A 6,865-nucleotide genomic window follows, 5' to 3' on the forward strand; every position below is an offset into this window, starting at 1 on the left:
CTATGTAAATCGTAAACAATTGCGGTCCCAACACTGATCCCGGAGGCACACCACTAGTCACTGATCATCAACCAGAAAAACACCCATTTACCCCCACTCTTTGCTTTCTGTTAGTTAACCAATCCTCTATCCATGCTAATACATTACCCGTAACACTGTGCACCTTTATCTTATGTAGCAGTCTTTGGTGCGGCACCTTGTCAAATGCCTTCTGAAAACCCAGATACACCACATCCATAGGCTCCCCATTGTCCACTGCACATGTAATGTTCTCAAAGAATTCCACCAAATTATTCAAACATGACCTGCCCTTCATGAACCCATGCTGCGCCTTACCAATGGGACAATTTATATCCAGATGTCTCGCTATTTCTTCCTTGATCTTAGATTCAAGCATTTTCCCTACTACAGAAGTTAAGCTAACCGGCCTATAGTTACCCGCCTTTTGTCTACCTCCTTTTTTAAACAGTGGCGTCACATTTGCTGTTTTCCAATCTGCGGGAACCATCCCAGAGTCCAGCAAATTTTGGTAAATTACCACTAGTGCATTTGCTATTTCTCCCGCCATCTCTTTTAGTACCCTGGGATGCATTCCATCAGGACCAGGAGACTTGTCTACCTTTAGCCCCATTAACTTGCCCAACACTACTTCTTTCGTGATAATGATAGTTTCTAGGTTCTCACCTGCCATAGCCTTTTTGTCATCAATTTTTGGCATGTTATTTGTGTCTTCCACTGTGAAGACTGACACAAAACACCTGTTCAATGCCTCAGCCATTTTCTCATTTCCAGTTACTATATCCTCCTTCTCACCCTCTAAAGGACCAATGTTTACTTCAGCGTTTACTTTTTCATTTTATATATTTGTAGAAACTTTTGCTACCTGTTTTTATATTCTGAGCTAGTTTACTCTCATAATTCATCTTACCTTTCTTTATAGCTTTTTTCGTGGCTTTCTGTTGACCTTTAAAGATTTCCCAATCCTCTAGGTTCCCATTAATCTTTGCCACTTTGTATGCATTTTCTTTCAATTTGATACCCTCCTTTATTTCCTTAGATATCCATGGCAAATTATCTCTTTTTCTACAGTCCTTCCTTATCACTGGTATATACTTTTGTTGAGCACTGTGAATGATCACTTTGAAAGTCCTCCACTGTTCCTCAATTGTCCCACCATAAAGTGTTTGCTCCCAGTCTACCTTAGCCAATGCCTCTCTCATCCCTTTGTAGTCTCCTTTGTTTAAGCACAAGACACTGGTATTGGATTTTACCTTCTCACACTCCATCTGTATTTTAAATTCAACCATACTGTGATCACTTCTTCCGAGAGGATCCCTAACTGTAAGATCATTAATATTTCCATCTTGTGAAAATATATTTAATATCCAACAAATGACAGGTTACACGTTTGATACCTGACAGTATCATACAAACTGAGAGAGTCAAACGTAGAATTATTTACACAAACGTCGCTCTCAGTGTTTTCATATCGTAGACAATCCCAATCAAAGTTCCACTTTACAACTGTTTGCGAAATCTGTAATTGCAAATTGTGTCTGTAATGTTTCCTTTGCATAGAATCATAGACGAATCATGGAATCCCTACAGTGCAGAAGGATGCCATTCAGCGCATCGAGCCTACACTGACAACAATCCCACCCAGGCCCTATCCCCATAACCCCATGTAATCACCCTGCAAATCCCCCTGCCACTAAGGGGCAATTTTAGCATGGCCAATTCACCTTACCTTGCACATCTTTGGACCGTGGGTGGAAACTGAAGCACCCAGTGCAAACTCCACACAGACACGGGGAGAATGTGCAAACTCCACACAGACAGTGACCCAAGGCTGGAATCCAACCCGGGCCCCTGGCGTTGTGAGGCAGAAGTGCTAACCACTGTGCCACCCTCTCTAACCATCAGATAACTAACTCTTTTTTAAATATCGTGCTGCCTCTGAAGTGCTGATGTAACAACATTGTCATGTTGCCAGTCAAGGTAAAATGAATTTTGGGGATTATAAACCTGGCAGAATGACTTGAGTCGCATTACCAGAGCGACAGTGGCACCTTTACAGTATAGAAAAATGCAATTTGAAAGTTGTTCCTGTGTTTCTGCCGCAAGATAAAATTAAACAATCCTTGAATGCTTTCCAAAAGGATAACATTAGGTAAGTAGGATAGGACAGATCATTAAATTCTGGGGGGAGTGCTCCAAAAAACAAACTCTTGCAGTTTTGATGCAAAGCATTTTCTGCCCCTTCGTTTCACACCTCATTTCCAATTTTCACACACTTCGAAGGAAAGGGCTTAAGTGTTTTTAATGGTGCCTGGGTGTTACCAATGATGTTATTCCTTCTAAGAATATTATTCCTTCTATCGCTGCATTAGCAGCAAAGTACCATAGAGTTCCACTCAGCATGGACTCTTGGCTGCGTTTGTAATAAAAGCCAGATAAAATTGCCAAATTATTTGTTTAATTTTGTCCCAATTTTCCAAATATAAAAGAAAACATCATTGCCAACAATAAAGGAATAATCTTAGACCCTATTTTTACATCTACAAGACTACCATCTCTGAGATTTTAACACACTCCCACATAGAATAAATAAAGCATTGCCTTCAAACACTGATGGGTTGACAACCTTGCCAACATATCCTGGAGTAATGGAACTAAGCCCAGAATATTCAATTCAAACCTTGCCTTTAACTCTACAACTTGCCAAGTCAGCAACATCAATCTCAAGCAATGCCTGGGCGTATAATTCATTCATGGGGCATGGGTGTCGCTGGCTGGCCAGAATTTATTGCCCATCCCTAGTTGCCCGAGGGCAGTTGAGAGTCAACCACATTGCCATGGCTCTGGAGTCACATGTAGGTCAGACCAGGTAAGGATGGCAGATTTCCTTCCCTAATGAACATTAGTGAACCAGATGGGTTTTTCTGACAATTGACAATGGTTTCATGGGTCATCAGTCGATTCTTAATTCCAGATATTTTTTATTGAATTCAATTTCACCATCTGCCGTGGTAGGATTCGAACCCAGGTCCCCAGAACATTAGCTGATTTTCTGGATTAATAATCTAGCGATTATACCACTAGGCCATCGCCTCCCCCGATATCGACTCCCACAACCAGACTCCCACAATCTCAGTCCTTTCTTCATGCTTCCAATGGATATCTCAGCACTGTTTCAATTCTGGTCTCGTGCAAATCCCTGATTTTCACCTTTCCACCATTGGCTGCCATGCCTTCACCTACCTTGACCCTAAGCTTGCTAACCTCTCTACATCTTGGTGTATCCTCCATTACTAATCTCCCTGAAGCCTACCTCATTGACTCTCCCTTAGTCACCTTTCCCTAGTATTTCCTTATGTAGCTTAGTGTTACATTTGTTTTGTAACACCTCCGGAAGTGCTTGAACATGTTCAGAACGTTAAAGGTGCAATATAAATCCAAATTGTTGCTGGAATGGTTTGGCATCTAGATACCATGAAGCCCTTTGAAATTTAGATGATGATTTTGAGTCTTTCTTATTCAGAAAACGAGCAGATCTCATTGAATGAATGCAGTGCCTAAATGGCAAGGATGTCTATTATTCCACTTACACTTTATACACAGGATTGAGTTAGTGTTTTTCTTATTCTGGGTTTAGTATCCGTGTTGCTATTTGTAGTATGAGGGGAAGACCCATCAGTCTGAACAGGAGGAAAGCAGTCTGATGGAGAACAAAAAGAAAGTTTTGTGTATATTCAATGCCTTTCTCAGTCTCAGGACACACCAAAACACCTTCAAAGTATTTTTGAAGTGCCATCACAATTATAATGTAAAAAACAGGGCAGCCAATTTGCCCACAGCAAACTCCCACAAACAGAAACGTGATAATGATCAGATAATTTGCTTTCTTCATGATGTTGATTGAAGGGTGAGTATTTACCTTGACACTGGGTAACCCTCTCTTTGCTCTCCTTCATCAGACCTTTCATGTCCAGCTGAGGGGGTGGACAGGGGCCTCAGTTTAATGTCTCATCTAAAAAGTGGCACCTCCAATAGTGCAGCACTCCCTCAGTTTCTACACTGGCGTGCCAGCCTTGATAATATTGATAGTAAGGAAGCAACCCCTCCCACCCCCCTCACCCCCAACCCTTCCACACCCCCTCCAACTGTACAAATTATTTGAAACATTGTTTAATCTGAACCTTTCTGATTAGGAGGGTAGCCAGAGAGAGGGTTGGGCCACTCAAGACAGGGGAAGGTATCTATGTGTGGCGCCAGAGGAAATGGGTGAGGTATTAAATGAGTACTTTGCGTCAGTATTCACCAAAGAGAAGGACTTGGTGGAAGATGAATCTGGGAAAGGATGTGGAGATAGTTTGTGTCATGTTGAGATCAAAAAGGAGGAAGTATTGGGGGTTTTGAGAAACATTAAGTTAGACAAGTCCCCAGGGCCTGATGGGATATACCCCAGAATACTGAGAGGGGCAAGGGAGGAAATTGCTGGGGCCTTGAGAGAAATCTTTGTATCCTCGCTGGCTACAGGAGAGGTCCAGAGGATTGGAGAATAGCTGGAAATTGTATAAGTCATTACACTTGTCCCTACTTCATCCCAACTGTCATGAAGCAGTTACAATCATCTAGATTCTCCGAATTAAAGCAGTGGTCTTGGAGGCAGAGGCCTAGTTGGCAACTACATAGCCTCCTAAATTTGACTGTAGGCTTTGGAACCTCGACATGGGGTGTAGAACAGACCCTGAACGTACACTTGCTGGCAGGGACACCATATCTGGGCCCACCGTCCAGTTAAAGATGGCGAGAAGGATCTCCACTATCTCCATGTGGAAAGAGGGTTATGCAAGGAGTGGTGTGGGGAAGGGTAAACACTGGGGGAGGGATGGGGGGGGGAACGTGAAAAGAGGGCTTTGCCAGGAGGGGGTGGGGAAGGAGCAAGGGCTCACGATGGCAGGCAGAGGGTCAAGGAGGTCAATGAAAAGAATGAACAATGGAAGGCAATGTGCCACTGGGAGAAGTGATCACTGATGAAGCCTGCAGGAGAGCTCGGGGCAACTCCAGGTCAATAAGGCCCCTTCCATCACGCTTACCCCCCAGTCCACCACCACCTCCCGCCACCAACAAGGTGTGGGCCAACCATTTTTGCTAAAATGTTGTCCCTTTGTTGTAAAAATTGCCATTAGCCCCATAAAATATCCCTTAGCAAAGGGTTTAATTATGAACTAACTTCATGCTGACTTCTACTTGAGTCTCTCCGTGCAGCTCTGCCTCCTGTCTTGTGCTTCTCTACATCATACTGTAAGTGGTATTGGTCTCTAATCCCACATTAGCTCTTGCCATGTTAAAATTCTTGACGTTACATGTGCCTCCTTGGAGTGGGCATCTTGAAGTGCCGCTGTGAATAAGTCCCCGGTAGTGTGACCACGTCAGGGCGCCATTCTGGTCCAGTTTCCCATGATACCTCCCAGCCGGCCATCCAGAGTCCAGTAAACCTCTGCCCTACATGTCCCAGCTATTCCCCAGACTACTTTTGGAAAGCACCATAGGAGAAGCCTGTTCGTTATCTGAAATTTATCTGAAGGATTTTGAGAATCCATTCAGCCTCATCACACTGGCAGATGGTTAGAATCATAGAATCCCTACAGTGCAAAAGGAGGCCATTCAGCCCATCGAATCTGCACAGACGACAAACCCACCCAGGCCCTATTCCCATAACCCCATGCATTTACCCTAGCTAGTCCCCCTGACACTAAGGGGCTATTTAGCATGGCTAATCCACCTAACCCGCACATTTTTGGACTGTGAGAGGAAACCGGAGCACCCGGAGGAAACCCACGCAGACACGGGGAGAACTTGGAGACTCACAGACAGTGACCCAAGCCGGGAATCAAATCGGTTCCTGGCTCTGTGAGGCAGCAGTGCTAACCACTGTGCCACCGTGCAGGCACCAATTGAGGCTAGAGTTGCTTAACTCAGTTATACCTACTATGCTGAAAGATACTCGTAACCAATTGAGTTTAATATCAGAGATTCATACAGAACAGAAGGAGGCCATCCATCTCCCCTTGCCTATCAAAGAGCTATTCAATTAGTCACAGCCCCAGCTGTTTCCTTGCAGCCCTGCGATTTTTTTTTTCTTCATTAAGTATTCATCCAATTCTCTTTAGAAAGTTACCACAGAAAATGCTTTCAGGCAATGCATTCATAACACACTGAGTGAAAAACATCTCATCGTCTCCCCACTGGCACTGCGCAATTTCCTGAAATCTGTGTCCTCTGGTTACCAACCCTCCTGCCAGTGGAGACATATATTCTTCTAGCTGTTTTATCAAAGCTCCTCATAATTTTCAACACTTGTAATAAAGATAAGATGACACACAATCTGTAACTTGTTCCAGGCTGACAACTTGTGGAGCACTTTGTCAGATTCAGACTCTGAGATAATTCCTTGGAATAGGCTACACAGGCGCTAACCTACATAACATCCAGGAAAATATTGATGAGGCAGATCCCGGAGGATCCCAGAGGATCTGCCTCCAAATTTGTGCAAAGTGGAGATTCATGGTAAACCAGGAGGCTCCTTTCCCGCATGAATGCATCTCTATGTAACCTGATATGCCGACACATGTGGCCTATGTCAAAAACAACAGATTCAAAACAGGTTCAAAGCCAAAGGGCATGGCTTTAAGGTGAGAGGGGAAGGATTTAAAAGGGACCTGAGGGGCAACTTTTTCACCCAGAGGGTGGTGAGTATATGGAATAAGCTGCCAGAGGAGGTGGCAGTACAATTACAACATTTAAAAGACATCTGGAGAGGTACATGGATAGGAAAGGTGCAAGGGGAAGAAATCCCAAT

The sequence above is a fragment of the Mustelus asterias genome, chromosome 4, assembly GCF_964213995.1.
Source record: "Mustelus asterias chromosome 4, sMusAst1.hap1.1, whole genome shotgun sequence".
NCBI lineage: Eukaryota > Metazoa > Chordata > Chondrichthyes > Carcharhiniformes > Triakidae > Mustelus > Mustelus asterias.